Source organism: Dermacentor andersoni, chromosome 10 (assembly GCF_023375885.2).
Source record: "Dermacentor andersoni chromosome 10, qqDerAnde1_hic_scaffold, whole genome shotgun sequence".
NCBI classification, from domain to species: domain Eukaryota; kingdom Metazoa; phylum Arthropoda; class Arachnida; order Ixodida; family Ixodidae; genus Dermacentor; species Dermacentor andersoni.
The window spans coordinates 63,922,035-63,945,768 of NC_092823.1; the positions used below are offsets into that span (position 1 = coordinate 63,922,035).

The window sequence follows — 23,734 nt, forward strand, 5'->3', positions numbered from 1 at the left end:
ATCCAGGTGTCTGAATACCTCCTGTAAACACGCTGTGAATAGCATTTAAGAGATAGTATCTCCCTCCCTAATGCCCTTCTTTATTGGGATTTGTTGCTTGCTATTGGGAGATTTGTTGCTTTCTTTATGGAGGACTACGGTGGCTGTGGAGCCGCCATAGATATCTTTCAGTATTTTTACATATGGCTTGTCTACACCCTGATTCCGCAATGAATGCATGACTGCTGTGGTTTCGACTGAATCAAACGATTTCTCGTAATCAATAAAAACTATATGTAAGGGTTGGTTATATCTCGCACATTTCTCTATCACATGATTGATAATGTGAATATGGTCTATTCATGAGTAGCCTTTATGAAATGCTGCCTGGTCCTTTGGTTGACAGAAGCCTAAGGTGTTCCTGATTCTATTTGCGATTAGCTTAGTAAATACTTTGTAGGCAACAGACAGTAAGCAGATCTGTCTATAATTTTTCAAGTCTCTGGCGTCCCTTTTCTTACGGATTTAGATTATGTTGGTCTTCTTCCAGGATTCCGGTACTCTCGAAGTCGTGGGGCATTGTGTATACATGGTGACCAGTTCTTCTATAAGAATCTGCCCAGCATCCTTTAACAAATCTGCTGTTACCTGATCCTCCACAGCTGCATTCCCGCTTTGCATAGCTCCGAATGCTTTCTTTACTTCTTCCGGCGTTACTTGTGGGATGTCAAATTCCACAAGTAACGCTGTACTAAGTAATTCATGACTTGCAATACCACAACCGCTCATTAGCGCTCCTAAGGCCCTATTCGCATTGTGAGCGGTCAATAACATGCTGGCACTAACCTACAATCGAACAATTCTAAGGAATGAAAAGTATTATATATCACCCATTTCATAAACATAACGGTCTGGCAACATGTTTTATAGTTTTCTTTTTGTTTTTGTTTTTTTTTTATTTTTTTGTAGATCTGTGATAATAGCCGGATGTCTTGCCGAAGTAATGTACTTTATTGGCGGGCGTCTACTTTATCAGTCGCATTCTTTTTTCATGGACTTCTGTAGCTCTCGCTCTACGGCCTTTTCTCTGTAATTTGACACGTTGGGCTGTACAGAACAAACGTTGTGTTACAGTGCTCGCTGTAATATTTTGTACAGTTTATTGACGGCCCGGCCGAAACTACCTCGTCTCGGAGGTAAAGTTCACACCCTGAAAAACATCAGAATGCCAAATAAAAATCATGTAAATAACGGCTAAGTAATCGCTTATGGTACTTTAATATCGTGGCTTATCTTTATTTCCCTCCAAAAGATATGATGGCTACAGAACAAATCTTCCGAACTCAAAGCTTCAATTATATTTTCAGTAGGAATGCCATTAGAATATTTGTTTATTTATTCACCTATGATTTGACCTGCTTATTGTTCACGCTCTCCCGCCAAATGCACTTGCTGTATAGGAAACATCATGGATGCTGTCGCCAAGTAGCTAACGAGATAATCGAGCTATATATAGTACAGCATACGGTTGAGCGAATCAACTACCTATATTCTTTCGTTTAGTGTATTTTTCCATAGCTCCATTTCCTATTAAATCATTTTCGCTCCTCCTCCCTTCCTCGAGCAACGTCGCGTAACGGTTATGGCAGGTGTCATCCACGCGTCCGCTATACAGGCTACAAGTACTGAGGAATGGATAATCAGATGCATCGGTGCCAAATACAGGTTCGGTACAGGTGACTATCCTAGAGCAAAGGAACGCCGTATGTCCTACTGGCAGCCGACGGCCAGAATCAGAGCTCTTGATTTGTTGCGACGTGCCGTTGACGTGGCAGTAACCCGTAGCTGACGTCGCGGAACAAAGGATGAAAATGAATAAAAGAAAGCTTAGCCACCAAAATGATACCCCTGTAACTTTATAAAGCAGTCCACTCATTGAGCCAGTCACTGACCAATCGCACAACATTAAGTGTGAGCGAAACTTAATGCATCCGCGGCTCACAGTCGCAGAGTGTTGACATATACTAAATGTTATTTTAATGCAACAGGCTGTATGGTACACAGCGAACCTTGCGCTCTTGAAAACTTTTCACAGGGGTGTTTTCTCTACGTGACGCTGCTCTTAAGGGAGGAGCAACATTTATATCGAGTGGAACAAGAAAACATCCGTCGAAAACGTTAAGCTAGAGCTTATAATTATTGGTTGAGCAAAAAGATTGCCAGATATATTATTAAACAGTAGGCTAAATGTTGCGAAAATTTTTGATGATCAACCAGCTGCAATCAGCAGAAAAAGCAGTTCTTAGTCATCGAAGGTATCAATTATCCAGAGGAGAGACGATGACGAAGATTACATCCAAATTTGTTTTTAGCTGCTTTCTTATTTTGTTTTGCTTGTCCTAGTGGCCTGCCATTTGCGCCAACTTCACAGTCATTATTCGCTGACAACTGCGCCACGGACTTCTGCTGTTCGAGCCAACCATTGGCTGCAATGAGAAGGATGATGCAGTCGTAAAAAATATTGCGCCATGATGAGCGGCTGCCTACAGAGTATAAATGTTACTGACAGCAGAGGCTTTTCACCTAGCTTTCCATTACTTTGTATGCCCCAAATGAATGGGTATCCAGTAGAAGACTATCCTGATACCAGCCGTGCTAGACGTATGGAGTTAGTTTGGGAATTAGTAGTGCATTGTTCGCGCCCTTTACTGATGTGATCGCATTCAAATCACTCTAAAATGATAGCTTTTCCTGATCCGCATATAATTATGTTTGACGCCGCAAGGAATATACCATCTACTTCAGCAATACTTGCGTCAGGGCCACCACGCAAGTGTCATGCGTTCCAGTTATTTCTACTTATATCATTACCAGCAAATAATCTCATGGGTCTCCCAGAGAATGCAGTGGTGGTAGTTCGCAGTTTATTTGTAGACTGCACAATATATAAGTCGTGCACTGTGCAGATGCCCAGGTAGGTATAGACACCGTATTTCTCATGCTTTGCTGATTGCATAATACGATAGTAGCCTTGGGTACATGTGATTTGTTTCACTCTAAAGACTATAGATCCACCACGTTCAGTATCGACTTTTGCATAGTAATGGGCTGGAACTGCACCAAGGGTTGCTCATGCAAAGGGCGTCGGCATGAGCTCACAGATACCACTGTCAATGCAAAGTTGCGAATGCTTCTCGTCATATTGATCCTCTCCTAGCATAATCGGTAAGAGCCAAACTGTTTTTACAATTGCCCCTCAGGTAAAATAGGTGACTAAACACTTGGTGCAGTCGTGCGTCAAGTGTAAAATTAACCTTCTAAAAAAATGTTTGCACGAACTTCAGTCCTGGTATTATTGCTAATGGGAATGCCGATAGCGGATGTGTTCCTTCTGACAAGATGCGTATGCATTTCGGTTGGTAGGTTCATGACTTGAACGGAAACAGTGCAAAATAGCGGGACGTCAAATATGGGCGACAAAAGTAATGCTGTCTGTTCTTTTCTCTCGTCCCGTTACATAGCGCAGTTTTCGCTCTAGTCTGACAACCTCCACGCTTTCCAGAAGAGCACACAATTCATTTTTTGGACAACTAGAGTGGCACATAAAGTATTGTACAGCTGATAGTCAGTTCCTTTTCAAGGTACGCTTTCGGAAAGCTGCTTCAAGTCGCATGCAGAATGAGTGTTCTTTATGAAAGCTCGTAGAAAACTTTAACGCTTCACCGTCCAACCTATTCATTACAGGCCTAGGGAAATGTCGTGTGAACTGGCTTTGTGGCAGGTTTATGCAGGTCGCCGAAGATTTAAATGCAATACGTTTACCTACACAGGCTTTAGATAAAACACGTAGGTAGGCTAGTCATCTGAAGTCTCACTGAGAGTGGAGATTGTTTCGCCTCCCGGTCCAGCGTTTGTTACTCACATGCATGTAGCGCACTATGGCTTCCTGCGAAGTATAGGGATCCTCCTCGTTTCAAAACAACATACTTAAGATTTACAAAAAGTCATGAAGGAGGCCCTAATATGCACTCGACATGCGACAGACCTGCATAGTTTGCTTGGGCTTTACAGGCATCAGCTGTAATCCCCTGGACTGTCCTCTCCGTGTTACTCTCTCGCTCGGTCAAGCAAACCCCCTCCCCGACAAATTAATTTGGGCACGGCCACCATATGTAAAGCACAAGTTTCTCGAACAAATTTCAGAGAAGGCGCTTTGTACTCGCCCGGGACGAGCACACCAAAGTGAGCAAGCTTCTGGAGGCGCATTTCCTGTAGGAGTAACGAGGGCATTTACAGATTCTCCAATTTCCAATTGTGCCCGTGCCGAGTGAGCGTTCAAATATTCTGATCAAGCGGGCGTCGAATTCCGAGGGAAGTTCCTCGAGCTGAGGGCTGCTGCCGCTTTCTTCTAGTTAGCTCCAATGATTAACTCCGAGTCGGCAAGGTGACTGCACATAGTCAGCCTCGTGGGGGAAGCATTCAGAATCAGTTCTCTCAGATTTCACGCGCCGGTGGCGGCTTACGGCAGGAAAACGGGACAACGTTATGAACAGTAAAAAGTGAGATGTGTAATGGGGCCCACTTACTGCAAGACAGGCAACACGGTAATGAACGACAAAGATAGCAGCAAACACGGATCGCTGTCGCCAAATGGAAAATTCTGCTTCAATATGTTCCCCCCCTTGCATGCGTCATTTTCCCTACCATCGATTCAAGAATGTACGGCAGTGTTTGCTATATAAGCCGCCAAGACGCGCCCATTCCTCTATCAAACTAGCAACGAAGTTCGTGATGTTTCTGGCGCATGAAAAGTGTCTTGCTCGCAGGTAATAGCATTATAATATTGATAACGAGGCAATACTGATATCTAGCAAGCGGAAAACATGCACTCTAAAGAAAGTTTGCGCCCTCTGGAACACTCCGCGAAGGTGTGTTGAGAGATGCTAAGTGAAAAGCGGCCAACCTCAAACAGGGTATCGTAAAGGTTGTTTCTGCAATGTATGCATGCCTGCATGAAACCGGCTTACTGATATACATATTGACATGGGTACTTATTCTTTCCTTGGGCACCAGCATGTAACCCTCTAACAACATAAAGTTACTCTACAGCGCAAGACGCACCTGCATGATTTAGAACTTCTGCGAATGCTATCGTTGATCCTATCTGTAGTGTATGTCCCCAATGAAACTTTTATAATCAGGTTGCATGTGCGCCGCGAATTGTGTAGCAGTTGCTGAAAACTACACGGCCACCAGCGATAATATTGGAACCGTCGAAGTGCGCTACATAAAAGCCGACGCGCTTGCCCCGCTCATCGCATTTCGAAGATCGCCGTCTGGGTTCGCTACTATCGTTGTGCTGCTATCGTTGGTTCGCTGCTATCGACTGGTTCGCTGCTATCGCATAGGGTGTACCACTAGTGTCACCTGCTTTTGGGCACAAGTTCGCCCAATAAAAGTTAGTTTCGTCATTGACAGTTTACCCACGGTATTCTTGATTGTCACTGGAACGGGACAGCATATTTAATTTCATTCTTATGTTATGCCGCATCACAAGCCAAGCTAGTAAAGAAACATTACGTTCGCCCAAACAGTTACCGCTGTCTCGCTTGTGGTACTTGTAGGCAATGGCATTGGGCTGCTAAGCACTAGGTTGCGTGTTTAAATTGCGGCCTCGGCCGCGATTTAAAACCAAACTTTCTATTCTAAGCTGTATATATACCAAACTTGTATATTCAGATTAAATGCGCGTCACAAGTTGTGTAGCAGTTTCTCAAAACTACGTGGCCACCAGCAATAACCCTGAAACATTCGACGTGCGCTATATAAAAGTTGACGCGCTTGACCCTCTGATCAGATTGCCTACTGGGTTCACCGCTACACTCTAAAAAAAGTTTACACCTTTTGGGACTTATCTTGTTACCAAACAATAATCGTCATCTGCCTTGCTTGCGTTGCCTTACTTGAAAACTCGGCGCTCACTACATTCCTGCCGAGAATGCTGTGGGAAGCAGATAACCCGCAAGCCGTTGGTGGCTATAGCACTCTTAGGCAAAAGTATATCTGCCACACGACAATAATCGTCATCTGCCTTGCTTGCGTTTTCTTTCTTGAAAACGACGCGTCCACTCCTTTCCTGTCGGGAATGCTATGTCATGCTGATAACGTGCATGCCGGTCGTCACTGGGAAGTACCGGGCTCGCCGCGTTAAAGAAAGGAAATGCGGACAAGAGAGATGACGAATATCGCTGTGCGGCAAAAGGGTGTAATTTTGCTTATGGGTGTAGAATAATACCGGGCTTGCAGCGTCAAAGAACGGAAATGTGGGCAAGACAGGTGACGATTATCGCTTCTGGACAAAAGACAACCCAAAGGGCCTAAGCGTTTTTAAGAGTGTATCGTGCTTCGAGTGTCCCTCGCTTTTGTGGGCAAAAGTTCACCCGATAAAAATTTTTTTCGTCATTCACTGTTTACCCACGCTTTTCTTGACGTTCACAGCAGCGGCACACCATATTTAATTTCAATCTGACGTTACGCCGCGTCGCAAGTCATGCTAGTAAAGAAACAGTACGTTGTCCCGAACAGTAATCACTATCTATCTTGCTTGTGCACCGCCATGGTACTTTTTGGCTATTGCATTGCACTGCTTAGCAGTAGGTAACGTCATCAAATCCCGGCCACGGAAGCCACGTTTCGATGGCAACGAAATTCAAAATAACGCCCCTTTATCGCACATCGGGCGTACGTTCAAGAACCCCAAGTGGTCAAAATCATTCCCGCCTCCCTGACTACGGCGTGCCAAAGAATTAAATAGGGATTCTGGCACATCGAACCCCAGCATGCTGTTTTTTATTTTCTCTTTTACTTGTTCTAACGCTTAATTAAGAGAGGAACGCTCTTAATTAAGAGCGGAGCACAACACTCTTAATTATTATAAGTGTGGCGTCGCACTGTTAGTGCGCATGCCATTCGTAACCAGTACCTTCCGAGTGCGCGGCGTTGAACAAAGCGAAAACCCTCAAGTTAAATAACATTTCCTTTTTTGAGACAAGATAGGCACCGAACGGTGGAACGTTTTCTTGGAGCTGAGCGCTCTCCCGGCTGGGGTCGAATGAGTGCTGCGGATTATCACGTTGGACTTATCTTAAATTTCGACTGCATTGCTGTAAAACCTAAAAGTACCCAATATTCAACATGACAGAAGACGCGAATCAACATTTACTGTAACTGAAGTGCGAAATTTCATTCTGCCGGAAAATCGTCCTTTCCAATGCATCAACCGCGATTATAGCTTTTTTGTAGGTATTCCTTCATGGAGGAAACGAATGGGTTTACGTACGGAAACGTAACAGTATTCATATATGCAAACATTACCTCCACTCAACATGACATTCTTTTATACACCATGTAGCACAATAAATACAGGAGGAACTTCGACATCTTACCTGTCTCACCGTCATCATCCAGAAATGTTACCGAGAACACGCTGCAATTTTTTTCTTCATACATGAGCTTCATGATTTCAAATGAGGTTGCATCGTTTTCTAAACAAAATAGTGTCAGTTCAGCAATCTTTTCTGCATCAAACTTCTGTACTATGACAGCAGCAGGCTCTTCTGCTGCACACGGCTATCTTCTCAAGTATTGTCGCGGACAAAATTTTTGAACCGTGCCAACAAATAAGACACTGAGTTTAGGGTATAAACAACTAAGAGCTTAGGTATGTAGTATAATTCTCAAGCGAGAAAACTTATTTGGCCGTGTTCACTTGAACGTGTCATGCATATGTCTTCATTGCTCTGCAGATGTTTATCATCAAACTGTTTTATGCCATCTGCAGAGCTAAAGCTTCTACTAGCAATCCCCTAGGTCTCAGTACTGATCTTTTGTGACATAAATATACACTTCCTTTCGGAAAGAATGAGGATAATGAATCCTAGGTTACTAGTCACTCACACTATGCATAAACCTGAAAGGTGGAACAATAATTTTAAGGCCTCCCAACTTGTTTAAAACGTTTATGGCGCCAATGTCTTGTGCTATAGCGCTATTATGTCTCGTACAGGCGTGCGCCTTTATATTGTTTCCACTGTACACCAGGCACCGACAGAAACAAACATGAAAGTATACCGAAGAAAGTACTGTGCTATATCTATAATTTTTACGGGCGTATGTGTTTACCATCAAAGGAATTCGATTACATTCTCTTACCAATAAAAATCAAGTATGTCAGCTTAGCTTCTCCTATCAGTTGGTCAAAAGATATGTTAACATTGATATGTCACATATTAACCCTTACTCTGAAGGATATTCTACAAGTCTACTGTAACACATAAATATAAACAGAAGGAGGTGCCGTAGTTAGAAACTGAAACGGGATCTCCTCTGCGTGATGACTAGAATTAATAATACAAACAACAATGTCAAAATGTAAAATTTACGATAATAAATGTTTTAGGAGACAAACAAAGCATATGAGAAACATTTACACTTTTTTTTTTCTTTCTTTCTATTTAATCTGCGGTGTTGTGTGTGGCTTTGTTGGTCAATTTTTTCTCGTAAACAATATTCTTTTATTCATTAATTTTCTTCGCAGTGCTCATTCCCGCACTTTGTGCCTTATTCTGTTCAACAATGTGCTATGTATTGCCTCGCTATAAGCTGTCTACTATCGCATATTCAAAAGCAACTAAATGAGCAGCGTCATCGTTCAAAACAGATATCAGCTTGGCGCAAATTTTTTTCTGCCTTATGATCAATGAGTAATGCGTGTTGAGCACTCGACACTTATTCGAACAGAACGTTGATCAGACGTGTCGGATGAAAATAATAGTCAGCTAAATATAGCCCAATGAATCCTGAGAAAACACAGGTAACGTGGAAGATTGAGATTGGAGATGATGAGCAAAAGGAGAACAAGGTGAAAGCGGCAGATAACGTTTCGACAGGTGGACTTATCTTTTTCAAGGCGACAGATGCTTTCTTCGGCACAGCCTATATGAAATGTTGAAACGTGCTTTTACATTGTTCTCGTTTTGCTCGTATATCCTTATGAAGAAATGTAGGAAGTTTTAAAGCTCTGTTCTCTTTTCGGATCTGATAAACAAAACAGATAGCATCCAGCATTCGCGAACTCGGGGAATCAACTCTGTGCGAAGCATTTTCACTCCTCTCATTGATTTCAATTATTTCGATCAGTATTATACGTGAAGAATGAATGGAGTATCACTACAATCAAAAGTGCCGAAGACAGAAATCTTAGGGTAACCTTCTAAGAGGAAACAAATGGTGGTTATTACGATTATAGAGAACATTAACATCTAAAAACAAGCATGTGATGAGCAAAACGCGCAATAATTTCGGTGTTGCTCGTTATTGAGCAAATTTTGGGTTTCTCTAAAGCTTCACCAGGTAGATCCGAATGTTTGCTTATGAAAAGTAATTGTGTCTGAGGCACTAATACACTTATGACGATAGCAGCAATGCCACCACAATGACGGTATTATGGCAGCGACGGCATAACGGCTGATGTTTTTGCTATACGGTAAACAAAAAATAAGTTACAACCTCTTCCGTTGGGACTTGAATGGGCCAGTCGTGAAGGAAGTACGATGTCGTACAGCGTCTACGTAGCGTTAACTGCTGCTAACAAAGGACAGGTATGTATCGGCCAAATAACTAAATTATGGCGTTTTACGTGCCGAAACCATGATCTCATTATGAGGCACGCCATAGTGGGGGACTCCGCAATAATTTTGACGACCTTTGGTTTTAGAACCAGCCCCCATTGCACGTTACAGGGGCGTTTTCGCATTTCGACCCCATAGAAATCCCGCTGCCGCAGCCGGGATTTGATCTGGCGACCTCGTGCTATGCACTTCAGCGCCCAAACCGGTAATCAACTACTGCGGCTACGGGCCAATCGCGCAAGCGATGCAGTCGTAGGCACTGTGTGTCACTAGCCTATAGTTATACGCAGCGTGCCGCTTTGAAACCTGAGGCGTGCAAGATACATTGCTAAGTCCGTGGGCGGCATGAAACGGGCGGATCCTCCCCAGTGAATTTTTCATTTGCATGATTGCTATGAAATATATCTAAATATATATTTCATCCTAGCCTCGAGAGGTCAACCTGTTTTTTTTACGTTTTAGCGTGTTTGTTGTTCTAATGGACCTGGCATAATAGTAAAAGTAAGAAAATTTGGCCTTTTGGCTATGTTTTTCTTCTAAGATCATTGTAGTTGTTTCTCTCTTTTCGTAGAAAACTTAGAGATAAACTATAAACGATAAGTGTGATTGACCTATATAAAATGGGACGTAAAGGCGGTGTAAACGGTATCCGGCAAGTGGCTCACAAACACTGAGATAAGAAATCTGACACCATATTCTTCTTCGGTATTCACCCGTCACAGTTCTTGTCTGGTGCAGAGATTGCTTGAGCGTTTAAGAATTGGCCCTTATCGCTATATTTATGTGAGATATACCGAATATGTTAGAACTAGTGGAATAGAGTGATTTATTTCGTGCTTTCCAGTTTGATTCTCAACGTAAAACGATATTTTGTTCCCGCCCGCAGCGTTGAAAAGTAGCAATCATGCCTGTGAACGCCGAGCCATTCATACCACTGAAAAACTTCCATGCCTAAGACGCAATCCGGAGTGCCACCTCAGAGGTCGTTGTGTGGGCACCGCAGACTTCACCTCTACGGCACTACGTATTGTACGTCGAATTTAGGAGGAGCGAGAAACAAACACAGCTTTCATGCCCATTCCTAAAACAAGCTGTCGACAACACAAGTGCGGCATCGTCGCTAGCTCTCATCTGGTGTACGTATTAGCGCTCTCACCTGAAAGGTCAGAAACATTCATGGAGCCAAGTTCACTTCCGCCATCTGAAAAAAATCTACCGTGGTAGCGGCTGCTAATCCTAGAATGTAATAAAAGGACACGGAATAGGCAAATGAATAATTTTAATGGAAAAGTAAGAGGACAGTACTGTTTACGGCTCAATGTTTTTCTGTCTATTTTTGGGCTATTTTCATTGCTTTCACTAATGTTTGACATTCAATTTGTAATTCATTCCTATTGCGCACAGAGTTATATACGATAAATGTAATGCTATTTTGTTAATCTAGTAGGCATACATGGAAAGAAACAATGTAGAATGCTCAAATGCATTTCCCACATTAAGGTATCGAGCGTCACAACCAACTGGCACACCTTATTTCCGTGCTTGGCAACTTTCTTATAAAATCATGTCCCTTTAAATTCAGCCAGGCTATCATGATCTACAAGCTCATCCCGCCAACTCATTTTATGCGTTCTCGCATAAGTTGCAACAATAAAAATAGAATGTGACAATAAAATTCGATACTCATTGTGTGCCTACCAAGGAAAAGACCGCCTCTACAATCCGCTGCTTCACCAAGGAAGCTGTCTGCGCCATATTGATCCAGAACGGGGATCGAAAATGTGGCGACCACTTCTTGGACCCTTAGAGTCATCGTACCATCGTCTTCGACTGAACGTGGCATACACGATCAATTATCTGTACCGCATAGGGCCTACCACTAATCCTACTGTGATAACTGCGGTAGCTTTGAGATAGTGGAGCACATACTACTGAAGGCCTCACGTACCACGACGAGAGACAATTTTTTGAGCGCCAAATGGAAATGATTTGCACGATCCGTTAAAGCTACCCAGCATCTTCGGTCCAACGCCCGGCCCTTCCAAACAACGGCGGGTTATGGATTTCCTGTTCGAATACCGGTTGGAAATTGGTATATTCTCAGAGCTTTAAACAATCTCACTACTTCATATAAAGGAGCCTAAGTTTACCTGTCATCTCACCGGTAAATATTAGTATCAGGTCCACTTGCGCATTTCCATAATTATATTTATTCGTTTTTTTTATAATTTCCGCTCTCATCTGAAATCTTTTATTCCCATTCCTCATCCCTACACACAGTGGCATGCCAGCTGATGTATACCCGCTGGTTTCTCTGTCTTTCTAACAAAGAGCGTATCTCTCTCTACAAAAAAAATAGCAGGGATGCGGTAACTTCATGCTAATTCTTCATTTTTGGTGCCGGCGGGTCTAGTTCTACAGCTTTTTATAAAATTATATTGTCTTTCTGCTCTCACTTCAATGCCCAAGCATTGTTTTAGTGCGCTTGCGAGTGCACATACATCACTAAACTTGCTACTCAGGTGAAAGCCTTAAGTGGCTCATGGGTCGAACCATCCTTCTATTGTCCGGTATTATCGAAAAGTAGGCAGTCCGGCGTATGACACCCAATTTCAATGGCATTAAATGTGGTGGACGTTGAACCCACGACCTTTCGTGTTAATTAAGCCGAAGTTAACTGAGATACCTTTCATTAGGATGCAGTTAATTAAGGCACTCGAACCCACAACCTTTAGTAGGAGTCAAGCCCTCGACCTTTGGTGTTAATCAAGGAAATGTTAATGAAGGTACACTTGAAGAATATGGAGCTAATGAAAGCTCTCGAACCCGCGGCGTTCGCGTAAATTAAGGCACAGCTAATTAAGGCAAAGCTAAGGGCACTAAACTTCATGGCAGTCGTATCCACCCCCGTTGGGGTTAATTAAGGTGAATTTAATAAAGGAACAGTTAATTAATGTAGAGTTAACTGACGCACTCGAGTACACGACCTTTTTTGGCAGTAAACCAGTAATAAGCAGTAACGATGCTTTCGAGTGAGGATGTAAATTAACTGAATGAATATCTCGTGACCCCGCAGGCTTTCGCCTTCATCCTCTCTAGCGTATGCAAAAGTGACTGTCAACTTATATATATATATATATATATATATATATATATATATATATATATATATATATATATATATATATATATATATATATATATATATATATATATGTACAGCTCGAGCAAGGTCTCGTCTCACTGAAAACGTTGTGAAATAATATGACGAGCTGCTATACTTGGTAAAGACATTGCGAAGCACAGTCGACACGAAACATGGCAAATTCATTGCTTCACCTAGGAAATAAAAAAATCCGAGATTGCTCTTTGGCGAGGGGCTACAGAAATAGAAAAACACCTCTGCAGTTTGTGTAGAGATAAATTGTAGAAATAGCTGAGCGTAAGAAAATAAGCGAAACTGGTGATAAAAAATCATGAATAAATATAATACGTGGTTACACCCTGCCATCTTGAGGTAGAGTATGTAGTGGCCCACATAAAACCATTGTTCGTTTCACAGAATTTAGCTTACCTGTTTTATGGCGCAAAAAAGTAATCTCAATTTCTTGTTCCCGCTTCTTTCTGCTGTCCCCCATTGACCACATAAATGCCAAATTAAATAGCGTCATTCAGGTCAACGAAAATGTCCCGTCCCCCTTAAAAGCATCAATTCTTTGAAAGCAAACAAAATATTGTAGCTGTATGTTTCGTGTTGAAATGAAGAATATATGAAAAACACTCTCAGGTCATCTGAATGCAACGTGTAAAAAGGAGTACCGCACTGGCGACTAATCCGAACCAATGTTCGTCGACATCGCGGACACGTCAATTATTAGGGGTCACGCACAGAGAATCTAATCTTTAAAGACATTTCTGGCAGTGCTTCCGAAGCGTAGCAGCAATATAGAGACAACCATGCGCAGCCCAATTCTCTGTGGAAAGGGCCAGCCTGTCATGGTCAAGCTTTAGTCCTTAAAGCTCAGTGATGGCCTATCTGATTCATGAAGCATGCAGAGGGCTTTCAAGACCGTGGTCTAAATATTGACATGTGTGCATTGCCTCTCCTTTTGCCGTTGACCAATCTTTTGCCGTTGACCAATTTCGCGATTGTTGTAGCTCATTCTATCTAGAGTCACTGCTGTCCCAAAACCTGGAAATTCGATTGCATATGCGACTCGAAGAGTGTTTTCATTCTGGAAGACACGCAGGAACCAGCTATTCCCCGGGAATCGTACGCGAGCCTTCTATGAGTAGCTGCCGCGACTGATCCATAGATGACATTTCGACGAGCGACGTCATTATTTCTGCCACTATCGCCTTGGCCGAATGTTATTTGCTTTTATGGCCACAGGCTCGACCAATAAAAAGTTAATTTTGTGAAACGCCGTATTGCCGTATCTTTGTTGACCTTCCAGATACAGTGACAATTTCTTTCGTCGTAAAACAATGAATTTCGGCAAGACGCATTTTGACTGCACAGTAAGGCCAGCGATTACCGGTTTCATATCCGACATAATTAATTTATACAAATATACTACTATCCCTGTCTGCTATATACATCCTTACAGTTGAGGGGAATTCCCTTCTTTCTTCCAGAAATTCCCTTTTTTCGGTCAAAAAGGAGGAAACTAAAGGTCCGACGCACTCGAGGCACTTTCATTGTTCGACTGACATAGTCCCAGCCATCGAATTGAGTGGTAGGCATTGAATTTTTGAAAGGAATATAAAAAAACGCAGCATAGGCGGGTGCCCAACACGCAGATAGAGTAATGACTTCCAGTTAATTTAATTATAACACTAATTGCGCACTATACAATATGCATAGTCTACAAGGTTCCGCATTCATGTGAATGTGTATACATAGGTCAAACTGAGCGATGCCGGAACAATCACATGCGACTGGATACCAACAAGGCATGAATTCTGGAGATAAAAAAATGGGCCTCCCACTTTGCTACTTGTGGACGTGCACCATTTCTTGACCAGACGTTCTTATTTGGTGACTGTGAATGTTTCAAAGCAGTGTTACTACCACTGAGTTAAGAACTTGGTGTTAGTAAACTCGGTTGGACGTCCAGCGCTCTGGGTGCCTTCCCCTCTCGTGCTGTTTTTAGCGATGTTCCCTTCAAACATATGATCTGGCCGACAAGCTCTGGTTCGGACCTCTGTGGCAGGCGTTCAGTTTTTGACACTTTCTTTTAGTGGTCAGTAGGTGCGGCTACATACCGAGTGAGAGATTACCCTGCGCCTACCTCTGACCGCCGCCCTTCCACACAGGCCTTCTGCTGCTGTTCATCGTTCCGACACATCACATCTTCGGAAAGCAACCGGCATTTTTCTTCGCGTCCGTGAAATGAATTCTCGCCGTGAATACGTACCACGAAGCTGTTTTTGCCAGCCTTAGGCAATTTATTTTAGACAACCATAACGCATTGAGTGGGTGCAGTAGGCAATCTCAGTGGCCTTAACTAGGTAGCTGAGCGGCAACAGGCAGCAAGCTGCCTGGCTCAAGATTGCCGGTCTGTTGCTTTGGGCAGATCACAGTCGGAATGCTGGCAGTTCCACATCATTCAACTTTATGTGGCGGCGTGCCCAGTCACCAAGGGTTTGGACAAGTGTGGCTCAAATTGTCCAAGCAACAATTCTTCGCAGCAACACCAGTTCACCTTCTGAAATTTCTTGCTATTTTTATTTCATTCACTACAGAACTAAACCTGGCAAGCATGCAGGTCCATTACAGCATCAATTTTGCACTGCTCTATTGTGAGCCATGGTGACACTTATACATAAAGGTTTTTCTTTAAAGAACTTCTTTCTACACTACCTATGAAGCTACACTACCTGGGCTCAACATTACGAACTATGAAAATATCGAAGACATTGTAGAATATCTTGTGAACGAATCTTTCTGTTATGAAGCAACTGCTTGTTTTACTTCATGGCAGCAACGCCTATTCCTACTTACCACTGGTTCGCTATGTTTGAGTTTCGCCAGAAGTAGTAGTCTTCCTGGGTAATATTATACTGTTTGAAAAATGTACATTCTTCTTTAAGGGTTGTGTTTTTAATCCCGTAATCTGACAAGTCATCTTCGTTCGAGTAATTTTGCTGATACAACCATAATTTCTCAGTTGTGTTGAATACCTGGACGCGAGAGAAAAAAACAGCATCAACAAAACGGTTAAATACGACGTATTATGTATCTTTTTCTGCAAAAGTAATATTTGAGCATTAGACAACATAATTAAACATCACGTTCCATCATGTTCTGTTGCTTGTCTCGGTGACGAAAACATATTAACTAGATGCCAACTTGACGGGAGAACAGAATATCTGCACCGAAGAATGTTCTTGAGAAAGTCTTCTTCCATATTACTTTTTCTTGCTGTGTTTGTTCATATGGCACCCGCAGCATCTAAATTGAGTGTCATACAGTGCACTTCTGTTGATGGCGCCGCCGCCCTCACAGAGAAACGGAGGCTGAAGCCGTCCGGTAGCAGCTAGGTGGCAGTGCTGTTCCACACAGTTTTTTCCGTTTTTCCTCTTTTTCATCACTGCTAATCACAGTAGCATGCCGACTTCATTGGTTGCAAAAGTACGTACCAAAATCCCCTTTCTTAAAATATTCTCGCTTCGGAAAAAAGAAAGAACACAATATGGCTAAGATGCTCGATGCGGACCATTTGACGGAGCGCGCACTATTGAGGCCGTGAAAACGTTCGTCTAATTATTCATAGTATGACCTTACCGTTGAAGAACGCCGCCTTACGAATCTTACGATAATATTCACATCCTTCAAGCATAAGCGGAGCTACGCCTATTTATCTCAAATATCGCCGTTCTCCCTCTCTCCTTTCGTCTCCGCTTGGGCACTGGAAGCGACGCAGCCGAAGTGGCAAGGGGGTAAGGCTTTGCCGGTAAATCGGGCGTCTCACAGACAAGAGGGCTCGTCACAGCATCGCGTGACGGCCGCAGCACCTACGCTGCTCAGCACGCCGCTGCCATTTCGAACGCCAAGCAGCTACACGCAGCTGTCGTATGTATGCTGGCAGTGAAAAGGTGAAATATTTTTCTGTCTTTTTGAGATCGCCGACATAAGTATTTTTTTCATCTATTTACCACAAGATTATCAACTGAAATATTACTGAGAATGTTGTCGAAACCAGGAAATCAGCCAATAGCTCATGTAGCGCTTTGCTCTGACGACGACATTGCGAAGGCGAGAGCCAGCGATTTCTAGGCGTTTTTATGCGAGGTTGTAAATTCCCTGCAGCACGCAGTACAACAATGTTTGCCTGAAATGTTTACAGGAACCTCGTCTACAGATTAGCGGGATTTTTTTCACAATGTGCATGAAGGGTTTCAAGCCCCCTCCGATGACCTTTCTCGGTCATTCCTTTCCGAATCAAACCGGTTTTTTTCGTCCACCTGGCCGTTCTTAGGGTCGGATGCCAAAGATAGTGATGTCTCGAAATATCTGCCAAAGGGGCGACTGGGTATGTGCCCTTGGGAAATTGGGTACGTGTCACACTCTCTCAACTGTATTACAATCCCTAACTCCCAGTACCTGTCAATGTACCGTTGTGTCCACTGAGTATGGGCCACTCGGACGACCGGGTTGCTACTCGGTATGCGTCTGTCTTCAAGGAAACTCTTTCACGCCAACTTGTCTATGTTTCACTTGTGTGCATGGATAGTGGGTGGATGTCCACTTTTCAGGTAAACTCTTTGACACCAAATCGGCCTTCCGGTTCCCACTTGGGAGCGGCCTGCTTCGCGAAGACTCACAATCTGCAGGACTTCTATAAAGCGTTACCATACCATACCATACCAAATCGGGTATATTCTACTGCGTCCACGGGGCTGGTGTCACTGAGTACGTGCCACTGAACACGTGCCCTTGAGGCCGCTGTGGTCGCGCCACTGGACAGGTTTCCGTGACGCTACTGAGCATGGGCCACTGGGTATGTACAACTGGAGCTGCCGGGTATGTGCCTATTGGTATATGCCACGGGATAGAGTGCCAAGGATTACTGTGCATCTGCCACTGGCTATGTGCGAATCTTGAAGCAGCGTTTCACGCCAACGTGCGTATGTGCCACTGAGTGTGGGCATGAGCAGTGGGTATGGGCCGCTATTCAATGAACCTTATTGACGCCGTAATGAGTATGGGTCAGTGGGTATGTGCTACTGGGTGTATGTGTCACTGGATATGAGCCCTTTCGGCCGCTTGGCACCCGCCACCTGGTATGTGCCCCTGACACAACTGAGTGTGTGTCGCTGGTTTTGTGGAACTGGGGCCACTGGGCATGTTTGATTTAGTATGTGCCACTTTGGCAACTGGGTATGAGCCTCAGGGGCAACTGGACATCTGCAAATGGGTATGTGCTGCTCTGCAACGAGCCTCGTTCTTGAAAACCTGATAATGTACCACTGTGCGTTTGCATACCCATTGAGAATGTCCCACTCTTTAATGAATATTTTGACGCCAACTTGGGTATGCACCGCTACGGTAATTTGGTATGCGCCTTACAAGCCCCTCGGTATGTTCCGCTGCCGAATGAGTCCTTTTGTTTCCGACTTGGGTCTATGGGCATTACAACCACTACAGACAACACCTAGGTTCTACGCGCCATGATCGCTTAGTGGCTATGGTGTTGGGCTACTAAGAAGGAGCTTGAGGGATCGAATGCTGGCCATGGCGGCCGCATTTTGATGGTGATCAAATGAGAAACCACTCGTTTACTTACATTTGGGCGCACGCAAGAAACTTAGACCACGTGGGCTGCCAAGGTGGTCCAAATTTCTGGTGTCTCTCACTACGCCGTGCCTCATATTAAGATCGTGGCTTTGGCACGCAAAACCCCATAAATAAATTTTTTACACCAACGTAGTGACGTCAACGTAGTGCTTTGGAGTATGTAGGTGTCTGCTGTAATGCAGTCTGCTTTCATTTTTTTACTGAAACGCTTGTCTTTAAATCTTGAAGCGTGCTTCCTCCGTTGTGCACCTGTTACTTCCTTCAATATATAAAATACAGTAATGAAACTATGTTTTCAATGAGCGACAGTATAATATATGACGCACTTTTTTCTCGGGTTTGGTGACCTGCCACCGTGCCTGGCATTGTTCTGCACAGAGACCTTAAGTTGTAACTCTATATCAACGATTTCTGGTCGGTCAGAAATATTTGTAGTCCTTGTCACACGACAGTTGTTCTTTGAGAACACTCATCCATCGATGATGTAGACAGCCCGAAGCAGTGCTGCTTTCTGTGTTAACGAAAGACCTTTTCAAAATTACGGCATTGAACGTGTTCCTCACGCTCCCCTTCATACCTTGCAGTGGAATAAAGACTAGCAGCGGTGATACATTTAAAAACGTTCTGCCTGCTGACGTCTGCTACTCGTCGACGTTGTCAAAGCTCTGAAGAACGCAGATGTTATTTTAGGATAGGCACTTCAGCAACAAGCAGCCCATGTTAAGTAAGGGTAGGTGGACGGCAGCTAGGCACTTGTCGACGGATGTCTAGCTTTGAGGGCCTTGGTAGTGACAAGACAGTGCTTAGCACAACCAAGCATTGAAAGACTCTGGCATAACTCAAGCTCCTTTGTAGAATGATCGTCGCAGACAAGTGAAGGAGACGGAAGAGGGCGAAGGGGCGCACTTATGGGCACACTTCGTTGCTCCTACGCCAAGGACGTGTGCAGCACGACCGCCATTGGCACCAACTAACAGAAGCGCGTCTCTGGGGAGCTACCGGCAGATATGCCAGGGCCGTTGGGAATGGATCTGTTGACTGCATTGACTGCTCTAGCGGTACGCGCTGCGCAAGCTAGCAAGCACCGGCAGTCTGCGCTACCAAAGCCGCATGCCACTGACGTTCTGCGCAACGAGAGGCCAAGGAAGCAGCTGCGGCCACCAAGGCCAATAGACGCGAGCAGCAGCATATCCCATTAAGGGTGACAGAGAGAGATGCGGACCGCGCGCCGTCTTGCGAGAGCGAGAGCGCTTATGGCGTGGCGCTGAAGCGACAACCTCTCCCCTCACGCAACACCTGCCGCGCTACTGACCAAGCAGGCGTTCCCTTTCGCCGGCTTTGCTACGTTGAGGTTCGTTTGTGACGTGGCGTCGCAGCCAATGCGAATTTGTCAGCGGTATCGCAACTACAAACGACAGGCGCAGGTTTTTCGCTCAACGGGCCGGTTGGCGTTTTCACCTCAAGAACGTAAATTTGGATGCGTGAAGTAAGCAACCTGCTATGAAAAGAAATTTCGTAAAGGTGCCAACGCGATCTTCTGGAATTCGACTTCGACCTTCGGATCGCTTGGTTATTTATGTTTCCCACGCTTCACTTCATTTGTTTATTCAAAACTGGAGTGCTATAGTGTTATAGCACCTTAGTAATATGAACCTTCAAATTTCAAGAGTACTACGGCTCCGCCTGTTCACATTTCCGCGGCTTTTTACTTACTGAGCTGTGCCCATAGTGTGCTCCATACATTTTATTATTTCATTATTGGCTGATTCATTGATTCACTAAGTAAATCGTTCATTCATTCGCTCATTCACTCAGTTATTCATTCATTCGTGAACTCAAAGGTCCTGAAGAAATACTGGTGCTATGCGAAATACAGTGAAGGACCCCGCACTAGGTTTGATTTGCTGCGCTCGTTTGCTTGCTCCTACATGTTAGCACACGAGCGTTTTTCCGATTCGCTTCATTGAAATGCGGTCCCTCCCGACCAAGACAAGCAAACCTCGTGCCCGGGACAGAACGCTGTGTTTACTAAGGTTCAGGTCCCGAAGTTCCGGAAGATATAACAGGGAGCTGGTCATGAGATAGTGTACGATTAGTGACTGATTTGGTTTCAGCCAAATGGTCTGAATGTTTTGCCAAGATGCTTTTTTTTCGTTTCTAAGAAATGTTCATCTTTTACCTCCAACGAAAGGCGACGGATATGTCTTCGCGGAACGTTTCTTTCGTGTGCATTATAGATACGTGTGATCGGGCACAGCCGCCGTGTCGGAGTAATCGGCACTGTTTTCACGATACAATTAACTGGAAGCACATAAAAATGTGTCTGCTTACCTCTACAATACGGAGGCCTGGACAGATGGTAGCCTCCCCTTCTTTGGCAGATTGAACCTCGGCGTTCACTTTCACACATAGTGTTGTTGCTCCAATGATAATATATGCTTTTAACAAGTACATCTCGACGACGCTGCCCTTCCTCGTCGAATGATCGGTGCGTATCAGAGAAAGCTTATTTCAGCGTCGTTCTTTGCCCAGATACATCAAGTGAATGTCATTGCTACAACGAAAACACAAACCTGACAATTAACCCCACTCCTAACGCCACCTTATCTGCTTTTCTCATTTATTTTTATTTCTAAGTGACCTTTATTGACTGTAAGCCACGCTTATGACCTGGAGTATTCATTTTCTCAGTCTTGGTAATATGTGTAAAAAAATGTTTCAGGCACTTCAAGCGTTTCGGCCAATAATGAGGTCATCAGTTCTTTTTTCTTCTTTTCTTTAAGACCACTCCTGCAGTATTTACTGCCAAACATTCACGGATGTTTTTTTTTTCCATCATCTATTTTCTGTGCAATTCTTGAATCGAATTCAGTGCGCCCTAATGTTGAATTTTCGAATGACGCATCATCGTAATTTTCTCGCACCAATTCTCTTTAAAGACTTTGTTGAATTTCTGTCACTCACTATGGCGGTTTAGTGGCTGTGATGTTGCGGTCATTACCTCGAGGTATCGGGCTCGCTCCGCGGCCGCAGCGGCCACATTTCAAGGGCAGTTAAATGAAAAATCGCCGGTGACCTTATATATAGGTGTGATGTAATGAACCCCAGGTAGTCAGAATTTCTATGACCCCCCCCCCCCCCCCCCCCCTAGTGTAGCGTGCCTCGTTGTCATTTGCGGCTTTGGTACGTAAAGCCCCATAGTGTATTTTTTAAAAGAACGAATTCTTTCCGAACCTTCCCAAGCTTTCCTGACCGTGTTTTCTGGGTGGTGCTGGCGACTTGCCAAACTGCTGACAGTTTAAAACTTTTAATTTCATGCCCGATGGTGAGATCTAATTTTAGTGAACTAGCACAACAACCCCACCCTCTAACCATTAGAATACAAAGGAACGCAGCACTTCTATTGTGCCAACGCCAACTAACTATTTGAGATGATGTCCATGTGATCCCCACAACTGCGTGAGATCAGATGCATGCGCTTCATTTTCTTTTACGCCAAATATGCAAGAAGGAAATTGGCAGATGGATAGCATTTGATAAACTGCTTCCCAAAAGCTTTGCTCCGCTTAGATTCCAAGATCTGTGTTGGATCTGCATATTTTATTTTTAATTCCAAATGCGGAGAATAATTGTCATATCGAATCTGCATTTCATTTTCTTGTATAGCAATCTCTCTACCCTTTTATAGTTAAATGGTGTAGAGAGGCCTCTAGGACACACAGGAAAACGCGAAGAACTATCCGTCACAGCTGTTGATTGTCCAATACAGCTAGCGGACAGATGGTTGGTGCTGATGCGCAAGTAAGCGTTCGTACTCCGAACGCCACATAATGCCCAGCAGCGCCTGTGTTGCCCCATAAATGTTATTCTGCGCACGAGACAGACATTTCCAGAAGCTACGTACTCCCCAAAGAATTTTTTTGTCACGTGTACCGCCAGATGTTCTTAAATATCACTTCGTACGTCTTTCAGCTCCGTGAGTTGCCGGACAGTTTCAACACGTTTTGAAGTAAACACTCTGTGAACACATTTCTTCACGCTGCACGTCAAATCGGCCGATTCGCTTGCATGGTTCGCTTGATCGTTCTTTCTTAACGCACGCTCACGGTGTCTCATGGTGTAAGAACAATTAGGGTGCTAACACTCGCCGGTAGCCACAAGGGAGAGCACGACCGGATAGTGTTCACAGCTGAACTCTTGGTGGGTTCTCACGAAGCATCACACCGCTGTTGACACGGTGGATGCCTGTACCGCACAGGGGCCAACCGTAGCCTCTCAGATTCCACAGGCGCGGTTTTCAATTAGTTGCACCAGCTTCATCTCGGAGAGAACTACTTGACTTACGCATGGAAACGGCGGCATTGGTGTTCTATCACCTTCGGAGGTGCCTCATGCGTATTTTCGCTGACCCAGATGCAATAAAAAAATTCCTCCGCAACATATCTCACGAACACTGTCGAAGGCAATGCGATTAGTATAACAGGCAATCAGCTGACGTCAGCTTTATTTACAATCCGTAGTGTTGATTCTCAATCTTCCACTGACTCCGCTGCATGAGACACACATTGTGTCGTGTATCAGCCTACTTTGATAGGACACTCACTTGCCACGATCGGTCATGAGCATGCCAGCATCACGATGACTGTATGATGACGACACAGGCAGGGTGATGGAACGACGAAAGCAGTGTTACTTCGAAGGTCGGGGGACAATGAGATAACGATTCAGAAGTTATGACGATGGTATCACGTCGCCGCAGCGACGTGATACGATGTCAGATGACATCATGACAATGCGAAGAAAATGAGGGTACGAGTGTGACGCCAACTGTGTCACGAAGACCACAGAATGACAACTGCGGGATGACGACATGACGACAAATGAATGATGAAGCTGCAAATTCACATTGGCACGTTGCACCGAATCCATTTTCTTTATAAAATAGCTGCATTGACAAGCACTGCATGCTATTTGCAAAGATATCTGCACATCAATATACTCAAGATGGGGCTGCCGCACATCGGGTAGCACACTGTCGTGTAAAAATAAATTTGTTTTTACGCACTCGTGCGCTGATCAACCAAACTGTTCTGTAAGGCTCGCTCTGACTTACAATTATGCGTTTACCTTAGCTTGCATTAGTCTTAGTTCGTCGACTAAGGCGTCAGTCTCGAACCTCACTCTGTTGCCTGACTGCTATGTGCCTTGGCTGCGATAGAAAAAAAATTCAGATACAAATTTTCTAATGCACTCCAATTTTGCC

At 44.1% G+C, this 23,734-nt stretch overlaps 1 long non-coding RNA gene across 1 annotated transcript; it reads right to left on the bottom strand.

Annotated features, from left to right (window-relative positions):
* Positions 1 to 361: 361 nt before the first annotated feature.
* LOC129388311 (uncharacterized) lies at positions 362 to 21,004 on the bottom strand. The gene is made up of 5 exons (XR_011890351.1): positions 20,803 to 21,004; positions 15,676 to 15,854; positions 10,825 to 10,904; positions 7,425 to 7,523; positions 362 to 1,189 (listed from the first exon to the last, which is right to left on the bottom strand). It is a non-coding gene; the product is annotated as an uncharacterized lncRNA (long non-coding RNA).
* Positions 21,005 to 23,734: the final 2,730 nt, after the last annotated feature.